At 40.1% G+C, this 14296-nt stretch overlaps 1 protein-coding gene and 1 pseudogene across 2 annotated transcripts in view; one reads left to right on the top strand and one right to left on the bottom strand.

Moving 5' to 3' along the window:
- TMEM123 (transmembrane protein 123) overlaps positions 1 to 14296 on the bottom strand; it is a 72506-nt gene that overhangs the window by 27016 nt on the left and 31194 nt on the right. The window lies entirely within an intron of this gene.
- Positions 918 to 1669, top strand: LOC309826553 (synaptobrevin homolog YKT6-like; annotated as a pseudogene). Its single transcript has one exon. The product of its transcript is annotated as a synaptobrevin homolog YKT6-like (transcript).

The following is a 14296-nucleotide window of genomic DNA, read 5'->3' as shown; positions in this document are numbered from 1 at the left end:
TGTATCTGTTAAGGGGTTAGTATCCAAATTATATAAAGAAGTCATATAACTCAATAGCAAGAAAACCAGTAATTTCATTTAAAAAATAGGCACAGAATCTGAATAGACATTTTCCCAAAGAAGACATACAACAGACATATGAAAAGTGTTCAACATCACTAATCATCAGGAAAATGCAAATCAGAGAGACAATGAGATATCACCTCCTAACTGTTAGAATGGCTATTATCAAAAAGACAAAAAATAACAAGTCTTAGGAAAGATATGAAGAAAAGAGAATCCTTGTGCTCTCTGGGTGAGAATGTAAATTGGTGCAGCCACTATGGAAAACAGTTTGGAGGTTCCTCAAGATAGACCTACTGTATGATACAGCAATCCACCCCTGGGTATTTATTCCAGCGCCCCCCCCCCAAATGAAAACACTAAGTTGAAAAGATATGTGTGTGTGTATATATATATATATATATATATATATATACACTGCCATGTTCAGTCCAGCATTATGTACAACAGCCAAGATATGTAACCTAAGTGGCCTTTGATGAGTGAATGGATAAAGATGTGACACAGACACACACGCACACGCGCACGCGCACACAGTGGAATATTGCTCAGCCATTAAAAAAAAAAGGAATCTTGCCATTTGTGACAACAGGAATGGACCTTGAGTGCATTATGCTAAGTGAAATAAGTCAGAGGAAGAAAAATACTGTACGATGTCACTTTTATGTGGAATCAAAAGAAAAAACTGAGCTCACAGATAGGCGGCTGTCAAATGTGGAGAAGCTAGGGCGTGGCGGGGCAGGGGTGGTGGGTGAAAAGGATGAAGAGGACAAAAGGTACAAACTTTCAGTTATACAATAAGTAAGTCAGGGGATGTAATGTACAGACTGGCGACTATAGTTAATACTGTACTGCATATTTAAGTTACTAAGAGAGTGGCCGACCCGTCAGCAGCTGATGGCGGTCTCGAGGGGCAGTGCCATGCTGCTCCCTGCAAGCTGGTCCCGCGGCCAGGCGGGAAGCTGGCCCGAGGGCACGGCGCCATGAAGCTGTACAGCCTCAGTGTCCCGTACAAAGGCGATGCCAAGGCGGTGCCGCTCAAAGCTGCGTACGACGTGTCCTCCTTCAGCTTCTTCCAGAGGTCCAGCGTTCAGGAATTCATGACCTTCACAAGTCAACTGACTGTGGAGCGCTCTTCAAAAGGCAGCAGAGCTTCTGTCAAAGAACAAGAATATCTGTGCCATGTCTAAGTGAGAAGCGACAGTCTGGTGGGAGTGGTCATTGCTGACAGTGAATACCCATCCTGGGTGGCGTTTACCTTGCTGGAGAAGGTACTAGACGAATTCTCCAAGCAGGTCGAAAGGCCAGACTGGCCAGTTGGATCCCCCAATACCATCCAGTATGCAGGCCTGGACGGTCACCTCAGTAGATACCAGAACCTCCGAGAAGTTGACCCAATGACTAAAGTGCAGGCTGAACTAGATGAGACCAAAATCATCCTGCACAACACCGCGGAGTCTTTGTTAGAGCGAGGCGAGAAGCTAGATGACCTGGTGTCCAAATCCGAAGTGCTGGGAATACAGTCTAAAGCCTTCTATAAAACGGCCTGGAAACAAAACTCGTGCCGTGCAATCATGTGACAGCAGCTGGCAGAGGCCCCTGAGCTGGAACGTCACCGTCATTCACATCGCAACTGCAGCCCCCAGGAAGCAGAGCCGCTGTGGAACGACCCGAGTGGGACAGACTCAACTTTGGCTTTGGAGCTCCTGGGAGGAACCGAAGGGTGGAAGGGACCTGGCGGTGGGGAACATTCAAATTCACATGTCTAGTAATTTGAGGCCCCCTAAAAGTGTATTTTTGGGGCCAAATGAAACCATAAAGCTCAGTGACTCCCGTTTAAAAAAAAAAAAGTTACTAACAGAATAAATCTTAAAAGTTCTCATCACAAGAAAGAAAAACAATTTGTAACTATGTGTAGTGTTGGATGTTAACTAGGCTTATCATTTTGGCAGTATACACGATTATCAAATCATTATGCTGTATGCCTGAAACTAATATAAAGTTTCACATCAATTATACCTCAATAAATAAAAGGAATGACCTTTGCCTCTTTTAAAATTAAGTTTTATACACTATGCTTATGTAATAAAACAGATTCCATAGTCCTTCTCCTACCAATTTTGTCACTTAAAAACATGCTCAAGGGCTTCCCTGTGGCGCAGTGGTTGAGAGTCCACCTGCCGATGCAGGGGACACGGGTTCGTGCCCCGGTCCGGGAAGATCCCACATGCCGCGGAGTGGCTCGGCCCGTGAGCCATGGCCGCTGAGCCTGCGTGTCCGGAGCCTGTGCTCCGCAACGGGAGAGGCCACAGCAGTAGGAGGCCCGCGTACCGCAAAACAAAAAACAAAAAACATGCTCAAGATTATAAGATAATTCAGTAAAGAGACTTTTTTTGGTGGGGGAGGTTTCTTGTAAATTCAAGTCAGGAAAAGCTACGAATGAGGGCAGAAATCAGTTGTGATAAATTAAAGGAATAACTAGTACCTACCAGCCATGAGTAAAAAGAAAAAAACCCAGAGATAAGACACTGATAACACAAGCCAAATTATGACCATAAATAAAGTTTTCCTGGCACACAGCTACACTCATTCACTCAAATATTGTCTGTGTCTGCTGTGATGCCAGGACAGAATTGATTATAGTTGCGATGGAGACCATATGGGCCCCAAAGCCACAAGTATTTACCATGTGGCCCTTCACAGAAAAAGTTCACTGATTTCTGTCACAGGTTGTGGGTTTGTTTAATAAATGTTAATGGTTTGTAAAAGCTCCTTCCTGTAAGAATCAAACACATAAAAATTACATACCAGCAGCAGACTGTTCCCTAACAGAAGAATGTGTGGTTTTTCACACCATTACTGAAGTAGCTGTATCCTAAGCAAACACTCACCCTGGCCATCAACTTTTTTCTCGGGAAAGTACCCATAGCACTTATAGCTTAGAGCAGTATAACTCCCCGGTATTCCTTTCAAGATAAACTAGTCGCAAAATATATTTCTAGGCCACACATGTAGTCACTTAAAACACCATTTATAAGCTTCCAGTTGTGGAGGTCATAAGTACGAATGGACGGCTCAGCTGGGTCTCTGCTCAGGGTCTCATGAAGGCTGAAATCAAGGTGTGGCTACGCTTGGCTCTTATCTGGAGGCTCTGGGAAAAAACCTGCTTCCAAGATCATTTAGGCGGCTGATAGTATCCAGGTCCTTGCATGAGGGTCCCATTTTCTTACTGTCTGTCAGCTGGGGCCGCTCCATGCTCTTAAAGGCCACCTGTATTCATGTGGCCCCTCTGTCTTCAAAGCCAACAGCAGCATGTCCTTCTCACGCTTCAAATCTCTCCGACTTCCAGTTCTGCCACCAGCCAGAGAAAACTCTTTGCTTTTAAAGGGCTCATATGATTATGCTAGGCCCACTCAATAGTTTATCTTAAGATCAACTGATTACTAACCTTAAGTACATCTGCAAAAACCCCTCTGCCAGGTAAGATAACATAATCACAGGAATGATGTCTCATATTCACAGGTGAGGGAATAAGACAAAGGGTGAGGGTCACTGGGGGGGTCATCTTAGAATTCCACCTCCCACACAGTGTTTTGGGTAAAGTTGATCCTGATTGCAAATCTGGGAAAACTAAATTCCTAGCTGTTGAATGGGAGAAAGTGTCAGCAACCCCTCATTAAATTCAAAGGTTCAAAAGTCGGGCAAACAAAATTGGCTCCCAACCATAGGCAGGCTAAAGTTCCCCTATGTGAATTTATTGAATATATTGTTTTTGGAGGGGGAGGGAAGGTTACAAAAATGTAACCTCATGTCCTCATGTCCTGAATAATTAGTTATTAGCTACCAACAACTAATTGTCAAACCAGGGTTAATCAGGTCCCTTGTGTACCTGAACACAGAATTAACCCAATGCTGTGAGGCAAGTGAGCTACCTTCTCAAGGCTCCAGGGAAGAAATTTAAAATGGTCCTCTAGCAACAAATCACCAAGAGAATTAAAGCCTGTTCATTCATCATCTCTCAGCTACCTCAACTCCCCAGGACAATGTGTGTCCAGTCTGTTAGACAATGGTTTATTTTGAAGTGTTCTTTTAACCACTTTTCTTATTCAGAAAATTCCATATCAGCTTTACCTCCCATTGAAGACGTGAACATCAGAGTGAGCACAATGGTACTCTAGTAGAAGAAAAATGAAAAAACTGGTTTAGGCATAGATTTATTACTCTAAAAAGAGAATTCAATATATCTATTTATGAACAGGAATTATTGGTGCAGATTAGAAGCATATGGCATAAAGACTGGGGGATAGTTTTGCCAGCACTTCTACCTCGGAGGTAGTAGTATCAATTCTATCAGCTCTTTAACATTTCCTACCATGCTTGGAATGGCTTTTCTGAATTAAGTGGAAAATGAACTGTGTTCCTCCTTTGTTTAAGCCAGGAAGTAGTAATGCTGGAAATACACTTTAAGTGACTGTGAGACTTTTTCATTCCAGTTACATGCCGAGATCACACTTCTTTCTGTAGAAACTTAGAAAATATATTGGAAGATAATGGAAAATTTATATAGAAATATGCACATATCTACATATCATATATGCACTATATATAAATATGCACTTTGTCTTAGAAACTGTGATGGATATTTTCTGTTTGTCCCTCTAGATCCCTCCCTACCCTTGTCCCACCAGCCCTCTGCCCTAAAAAATGACATAGGTTCCCTTAACCCCTAGGCTTCTGGTTTGGTTAAGCCAAAGGGAAGGCATCATCTGCTGATACTTTATATTCCTCCTTATCCTTATTAGCTTGTATAACTAATTTGACTGAAAGGACAGTGTCTTTTACTGTTTGGGGACAGATCCAATCTGGGATGAGCCCACAGAGCCAAGCCCAGTCCTGTGTGCTCTATGCTCTACAGCTGTCTGTCTGCTATATTTATTTGATGTGTTTATTTAATGAATCTTTAAACAGTCCTCATTCTGAGCCAGACACTGCTCTAATATATTGTAAATATTAGCAATCTTCATAATTACCCCGAGAGGCAGATGTTATGGTCATCCCCATTTTACAGATGAAACTGAGGTACAGAGAGGTTCAGTGACTTGAGAACAAACTAGTAAGGGGAGGAGCCAGGACGTGAACTGAGCCTCTGCTTTCAAGCACTGTGTTCTGTTGCCAGTCACAAAAAGTAGTGCCACCAAAACAAAAAGCTTTGGTTGGGATGGGTGAGTGTGTCATTGCCCCAGTGTTGACCTTCAACATGTTGTTAGATAAGAATAAGCTAGAAAATAGATTTTAGGGAGAAAAAATGATAACATACTCAGAGTTACTCTAAGTATTTAACAAACCTCAGCTGGGTATATACCGAATACTCTTGCTGTTCCATGTTCTACAATCCTACATATAGCAAATATTACCAGTCTGTCTCCATTGTAAAATACACAAAAAACAATAACAATAACTTCTCATATCCTGAAATATCATTTCATTGTCCCAGTAGCGCTAAAATGTATGAGAAAACAGGTCTGAAATAACATTATTAGTGCTATATCTGCAACATCAAAAGACTCTGCAGGTGGTGTTGTCACTCAGTCACAGAAGATTTATGGTCTGAACACGGAGAATAAGCATGTGTAATGTGCAGCTGCCACATAAGAATTTGGTCGTTAACGAGCTCAAAGCAACACAACAAAGAGATATTCAGTCAGCAAAAAAACTGTCTGCTCAAATGTCAGCAAAAAGAAATCCCTAGAGATGACAACTGTACAGTTTATAATCCACTATTAAATAATTTTAACTCATTGTATAAAGGCATTCGAATATTTAATACTGAACATTTTTTCTTACATGACAAAAGAAAAATGCAAACTTTACATAATTACCAAAAATACATACTTGCTTAAATGCTAGACATGGTACCAGAATCATGATGGCAGTAATCTGTGGGAGTAGGAAGAAAATAATGAACATCTGCTGCACCAGTAACTGGACTAGGTGCTTTTCATATTTTTAATTTTTAAAAAATTTCATGTGATCTGTATAATAGCACCAAGAAGTGGGTTTGCTCCCTGCAATTTACAGATGAGAAAACTGTGACTCAAGTTAACTAAATGCTCCAAATCGCTGTCAGACATGGTGGTGAACAGACCATAACACAGGTCGTTGGACTCCTCCGAGCCTGGTAATCTTTTCATTGATTTGCTCATTGTCTCCTGATGAAAATCCACCTGAATCCCAGAGCCTACTGTATTTACTTTAGATATTAACTTTACCTAAAAATTAATTAATTTTTGACTATCTTCACTGCACTAAAATCACCATCAATAAACAAATGTATATACTTAATACCAAAAGTTGAAGCTAAAATAAGAGCTCAGAATTTAAAAATCAAGAGCCTCTCATAATTTTCATTGTGATAACTGTAGATGTACCAAAAAAGTACAAAGAATAATACCAACATCTGTGTCCTCATTATTCTGATAAAGAAATAAAACTGCCAATTAAGAAACCCCCTAAATGTGTGTACCTCCTCAACTGCAGTCCATTCCAAGTAACCACTACCCTGAATTTATCATAGATTTCTTTGTATTTTTACTGTACACTATTTCTAAGCAACAAAATACTGTTTTTCACATTTAAATTTTATATAACTAGCATCATGCTATATATTTTTCTGTTCTTGTTTTTTTTACTCAATATTACATTAATAAATTTCACTCATGTTGACATCTATACCCCTAATTCACACATTTCTCATAGTATTAAACTTGTTTTTAATACCAAGAATATGTTGAGATGTTTTCTGTTTGTATGAGTCTGATTACATGAAATGACTAACTCCAATATCTTTCTGAACCATCTAGCCAGAACACAGCTGAAAGGCAAAACATGCCTTCATGCATTCCAGCTCTTTAGTTTTAAGGGATCCATCCCCTTTGGCCCACCTTCAGAACCCAACAACTACTTTTACGTATCTGGCTAAATTCTAGCTCAAGTTGGTAAAGGTGTATGTGCGTATTCACTGAAGCACTGTTTAGATGAGTAACAGTATCTACTAATGGGGGCATGGTTAAAGAAATTATGGTACCTCCATACTATGGAACGTAACACAAACATGAAAATGAATGAGAGAGCTATACATACTCTGGTGGTTTAAAACATATCCACAAATTCTTTGATATGCCTCCCTTCAAAAGGTGAAGTCTAATTTCACTTCCCTTGTATGTGGACCTAACTTAGAAACTTGCTTCCAGCGAAGAATATGGCAAAATGATGTAACTTCGGAGGCTAGGTCAGAAAAAGGATTGCTTCTACTTGGCTCTCTCTAGGATCTAGTGAATCTCTAAGATGGCTCATTCTTGGGGAAGCCTGCTACCATGTTGTGAAGATCCTCAAGCAACCCTATAGAGAGAGGAACTGAGGCCTCCTGCCAACAGCCTGTCTGTGAGTTTTTTCACCTTAGAAGTAAAGCCTTCAGCCCCACTCAAGCCTCCAGTACTGCAACCTCAATCTACCTCCAGCTAAGTGCCCAGTTAAGCCGCTACTGAACTCCTGACTCACAGGAACTCAGGTAATAAATATAGTCAAACCACTAAGTTCTGGGGTTCTATTACGTAGCAATAACCAATAATGTACTGACACTAAAAGCTCAACAGTTTGGTCAAAAAGTAAGTTGCAGACCATTATGTGCTTATCTCATATATTCATACCAGTAAATAGTGATTATTTCTAGGGAGTTGTTGGGAAGGAAAGGGAGGATGGGATCAGATCTTTTTTATTTTATATGCTTTTGCATTGTTTGAAAGATTAAGTGCATGCATTATTAATTTCTAAAAATGCTTAAAAACTTATAAGATTTAAAAAATTAACATGAAATTTTAAGCCAATTGAGATTTAAAAAAAATTTCCTCTCACCCCTTGTTAAAGAGAAGAACAAAATTTCTTTAATTTTAGACATAGTGCCAGCAAGTTCTATTATGTGGTTTCCTAGTTGACTGCTGATTAAAAGCAAATTGAGAGAGGAGTGGGCTGTTGGAGGGAAGCATAATGACAATACAAAGACATGACAGTTGAGTCTGTTAGAAAAAAGGAGAAGCTAAAATAAGCCATCTGAAGCCACTCAAGTGTAGGAACAAAGACCCCTATGTATCCTCTGAGGATGTAACTGTTTCACAAGCCTATGATTATAGAAACAATATTTATAAGGCAGTGAATAGTTTATGAAGTATTCCATGTACTAAATTTTATCTTATCCCACAATAAACCTTGAAGCATATAAAAGTATTTTTACTGCTATTTTATAGATCTGGAAACAAAGCCAGGAAGTGAATGGAGCCAAGGCACAGAGTCCCTGAATTCCATTCTGAGTTTGAACTTGATCACACAGATAACGCTATTTATCTGATACTGAAAAAGGAGAGGGTCCAGCCTGTAGATGTGGGACCCCAAGTCACTACAGCCAGAATGACCATCCAACTCTGCACGGACTGCATGCTCACCAGCAACCTTTTCAGAAACAGTCTTGGGGAAAGACATACCTTCTTATCAGGGGTTTCTGGGAAACGCCGGAGGCAGAAAATCTGTTTGCTGAAACTGTAGTAGTGGTAATGAAGAAAATTCTAATTGGTATCAATTAGTATTCTCAAGATGGTAGAATGTGTTTAATTATCTGTCAACCAATCGCTTGCGATTTTGAAGAGGCAGCCAGGTATGTTAGAAAGAAACCCAGGCTTTTGCCATCAACCACTCCTGTGCTTAAATGGTTGTGCAGTTACTTTCTAAGTATACAACTTTTCTTCACCTCTAAAATAGGGAAAATAATACTTAGCTCATCTGGTTATTGTGTGGAATTCAGTAACAAACGTGAAATACCTGCAAAATGCTTGGCAGCAGTATTATGTTCAACCAGTATCTACCATTTTTAGCACCTCCACCCTCATTTTACAACAGGGAAGGTACAACTAAAGACAGCCTGGACCACCTTTCCAGCACAGACCCACTCCTTTCCTCACATCGTGTCCTCCAATGACAAATCTGTTTCTTCCTCATTCCATCTCTGAACGTCACATCCACTCAGATCTAGTTCAAGTGCTATTTCCTTCAAGATTTTCCTAACTGAAAGTAAATCTCTCCCTCTTCTGAGTGCAAGTTCCTACTATACTTAGCATATTTTTTTTATTATAGCTATTTTTGTTCTTATTTAAGTATCATGAGGGCAGTGTCTATATCCATTTGGGCTCCATAGCTCTCACAAAACCTGGCACACTGCCCGACACATTAGGTTCAGAATGAACATTTGCTGAGTGGATATAACAAAAGAATACCAGAGGCTTATGTAGCAGAATTATCACTGAACTTTGATAGGAAGGTCAGCTAAATTTTTATAGCTTTGAGTCTAAGTTACTATAGCAACCTATTAGAATTCTGACTTCTCCACTCTTGAGCACTGTATTTGGATCGTTCTTAACAATAATAATAGTTAACATATAAATAGTGTTTATTATGTGCCAGGCACTGTTCTAAGTGCCTTACATGTATTAACTCACTTAATCCTCACAGCAACCCTATAAAGAAGTACTAGAAGAAAACTGAGGCACAGAGATTTTTAAGGTCATATCATAATTCCTTTCCCTCTAACTGTGTAAGAAAAACAAAGGCCAATGAAAACTCAGATTGGTAAAAATAAGAGCCAACAATTTAAAAAAGCTATAATGGCCAAAGAGAATTTATTATGTATTGTAACACTCCTCAGTTTACCTCAGCCAATCTTCATAAAACCCCTGTGGGTTGGAATTAGTTCTATGCCTTATTTTCCATTCTTCCCCTATGCATATTTTAATGGATATTATTGATAATATTTATGTTCTCCTCAAGGTAAAAGAAGTTTCTACTATCTAACATCCAAAATCAATTTCCACTGATCTACCGAAACACTTATAGTTACTTCTAACTAAATAGTGTCAATGTCAAGCAAAATTGTCTCCCTATCTCTAGGTACTGGACTTCCCAAGGGACTTAACTTTGCCTGAGGTCAGCTGCTTTGCAGCTAACTAGTAGATGGACAAAGCACGTATAAGAGATTTTAAAACAGAACAAAAATGTATTTAACCAAAACCCTGTCCTGAGTAGAAAATAATGCAGGATCAATTTCTTTATAATAATTTATCCCTACTTAAAGAGGTTGCTATGCAAGTTTTAGCTATCTCAAGGAAGTTATAAATTTGTCTTTGACTTCATAATAATGTAAAACCCCAGAAAAGTTTACACCCAAAGGTATACAAGGATTTTGGTATGCCTTTTGTTGCTGTTGTTTAACACGGAAAGCAAATTTACTTACTAGGATATGAAGATAAAGATTGAATGAGCATGTGGCTTAATGTTTACAAAGGCTGCTTCATTTCCCACTTATTGATCAAAATCCATGGCTGGCTAATACATTCACAATTAGAAAACTTCTATTTGATTTAGTGATATCCCAACTACCATAGAACAGCAAATAACTGATGTATATGCCCATTCACAAAACTTTGTATTAACTGAACAGCAAGCTGTGGATAAAAAGTTTTGTGTCTGGGCACATGCAGCAGTTATTTGCTATTCTATGGTAGTTGGGATATCACTAAACCAAATAGAAGTTTTCTAATTGTGAATGTATTACTGTCTACTGTGGGACAATTTAAGTTGCAGAATCAAGTTGCAGGGTTTTGGCTTCTTGCAAGTTCTCTTTGCACAACCTTTAGTCTGTGGGTGGAACACACTACATGTATCTTATCCACCCTCTATATCTAGCTAGTGGGCTGAAAAACACTAGTATTCACAGTTGGCTTAATGTCCCAAACAGTATATGCTTTTTCCCTGTAAAGGTTGGATTATGTACCTCAGGGAAGGAGGCTCAGAACTTCTTGGCAGCTGTTTTCCTTAAAGCTGCTCAACCCCTCCCTCTTCCTCTAGGCACGGATGTGTGTCCCCACCCTTTTCCTCATGAACTTGAGGGCCCACTTGTCCTTGGAAACCTTGACAGTCCCACGTGTACACGACTCACACAGAGCGAAACCATATACCTCTGGGATTAGTCCAGCACGAACCGAGTGTGCTTGGCCACCTTGTGGTCCTTGCTGAGGTCCGTGGCCACGGCACAGAGTAATGACCACTGCTTTTCAATGGCTGCTGCAGCAGAAGGTTGAATTAAATGAACACATTTAAATTAATTCTTGTTCCCTGGGCTTTTTGATTGTATTTAGTTTCACGAAAGCCACCCCAGGTCCCTGCTGAAGTAGTACACGCCCAAGAACTATGAGGAACAAGGGGAAGGGTAGAAGTGGTAGAGAAGGAATAGGGTGGGTATAAGTTCTAAGGAAACAGACTTTAAATGTAAACAATCTGTCAGTCCATTCAGGGAGACAAAGAATATTTTCTCTATGTTGAGATGTAGAAAAGAAGAATATACATACACCTTTTGAGAATTATCATGATAACTTTCTGGCAAGACATACTTCTAGTGTAAGAGCTTCCTGAAAAAAAAATGAAAAGCAAACAAGAAAAGTGATTCTAGAATATTTTTACTCCATATCAGAAGTTCCTGGCCATCTGGACAATTTACAAAGATAAATGAAAATGATACTCTGAAATTCATGAGAAATGGTCCCTCTCCATCAAAGTGGCATAATATTTTTCCCACAGCTCACATATGAATACAAAGCTGACAAGAGATGTTTCTGAAGAGAAATACCAATAACTATTGGCCATGTACTCTGGTCGGGCAAAATCATTACTACTGATTGTGGCTATGTGGTGTAGTGAACATCCACTGTTTTTTCCCTGTCCAGCTCCTGATGCTCATTTTTTTTTTTTTTTTTTTTGCGGTACGCGGGCCTCTCACTGTTGTGGCCTCTCCCGTTGCGGAGCACAGGCTCCGGACACGCAGGCTCAGTGGCCATGGCTCACGGGCCCAGCCGCTCCGTGGCATGTGGGATCTTCCCGGACTGAGGCACAAACCCGTGTCCCCTGCATCTGCAGGCGGACTCCCAAACACTGCGCCACCAGGGAAGCCCGTGATCCTCAGTTTCTGTCACAGTTTCCACTCTTCCTTAGAGATGCATCCCTCACATTCCATGTAGTTTGGAGGGACTGTCAATGGGTGGGCAAGTGATTCAAATTAGGCCAATCAGACTCTCCCAGGAATCTGAAACTCGAGCAGTGTACACTAGGACGGAAAACAGTTGACAGTCATTTTAATGGCAACTCCCTAAAGATATCTCCTGTTCACTCCTGCCCTTGAAATCCCTAGGACTAGGTCTAGTTGTTCAATTCTTTCTCTTTGATTTTGTGAGTGACCCCATTGGTGTCCAACAATTTCTTATTTGCCTAAGTTAGCTAGAGTTGGTTTCTGTTGCTTGCAACCAAATACTTTCAACAATATGAAAACTAAATCTGTGACGATGTCTACTTTATTCTTCCTGTTCTTCATAAACAAGTTTATCATTTCTCTTCAGTTTTTTCTTTTTCCTTCCAACAATGTACTTTTCAACTTGTGCCAGCAGGAAGATTACACAAGCTATTTATTGAAAGGCAAGCTCTGGTGTGTAAACTGCAAGCTTCTAAAATTAGACTTTTCTCTTTGAAATGGACTTTGATACCCCTCTATGAACCTTTGACTCTAAGCTAACAAACACGAAAACATGAATGCCTGTGTCTGTGTGCTGTAATGCTACTATATTTATGCCAAGCCAACTGGATCATGTCTTGATTGTAAACTGTTATAATCATAGCACTCAACTAAGAAGATGTTTTACCTTTAATTGGTAAGCACCTTTAATTGGTAAGCTAGTATGTATTTCAGATGCAGCTAGACTCACCGAATTTACAGGGACTTAGCATCATATAAAGCACTTAGTCTAAAGATTTTATTCTGGGTCAGCATGATCTAGAGCTTAGTTATAAACAGAATCATTCTCAATCAAACCTAACATGAAGAGAGATTAACCTCTTTACAGAGATGGCAACACGTACGTTGTACATGTGATGCCAAGTCTCATCAATACAACTATGCAATGCAACTAAGCATGTATTATCCTTGGTGTGTCAGAATTACTACGGATTGCTTCATCTCAAGGCTACTTTGTGAAACAGAAGCTTTTTGAATAAAAAGAAAGAAGTCACGGCAAAACTTGGATTACATAACAACTCTTACAAGAAAATTTAATACCTAGGACAATTAAACTCAATTGAAAAAATTAGGAACTGAATACTTTCTCCTCTCTGGTAAGTTTAGGCATTCACTGAGGAACTAGATAGTACTTTTTGGTTTATAATTTTCACATATAATTAAGCATTAGCATAGCTACCAGCATAAATAGGTTAAATAAGCAAAAGAAAAAAAATCATACAACTAAGGGAAAGACAAGTGATGTTTCCTGCTGACATCTTCTAAATCCTATGGTTTCTCCATGATAAACCCCTGAGAAGTTGGACAGTTGACTTTCCTTCGGAGGGAGATTCCACAGAGACTTTCATTTTTCACCTCTGTCCTTGGACTTTCTGTTGCCTCAATCTGGAGTGTCCTGTTCTTCTCCTGGTGAGCTCCTACGGGTCTGGCAAAGCTGGTGACTTCTTGTTTCCTCACTGGGTCTTGAGAACACACATCACATGGTGCTGGTCACTCTCATTCATGACCATAGAGCATGATCTTGACAAGAGCAAGGATTCCCTTCTTTCACTGTTGTATACTGAGTCTAGCAGTGTTCCTGGGACTTGGGAGCCACACATTAATTGTTTACTAGATGTAAAAAGACAGCTTCTCGGGCTTCCCTGGTGGCACAGTGGTTGAGAGTCCGCTTGCCGATGCGGGGGACACGGGTTCGTGCCCCAGTCCAGGAAGATCCCACATGCCGCGGAGCGGCTGGGCCCGTGAGCCATGGCCGCTAAGCCCGCGCGTCCGGAGCCTGTGCTCCGCAACGGGAGAGGCCACAACAGTGAGAGGCCCGTGTACCACAAAAAAAAAAAAAAAAAAAAAAAATGACAGCTTCTCATCTATGAAAGGAAGCAGATCATAAGATCCACATTTTGAAAATTTTAAAATTCACCCCTCCCTTTGCTTAGAAGTATTTGTATTCTTCCTCTTCCTGAAATGCTGAAAGTAGTACATGTTGATGAAAAACAATTCAAACAGCAGTGACTGCATATTTGCATATACTAAGAAACTCTTCAGAGTGACATCACCAAGATGGCAACATAGAAC

Source organism: Grampus griseus (assembly GCF_964374135.1).
Source record: "Grampus griseus genome assembly, chromosome: 8".
NCBI classification, from domain to species: Eukaryota; Metazoa; Chordata; class Mammalia; order Artiodactyla; family Delphinidae; genus Grampus; species Grampus griseus.
Note: the sequence above shows the minus strand (reverse complement) of the source record. Positions and strands in the feature narration are given on the sequence as shown.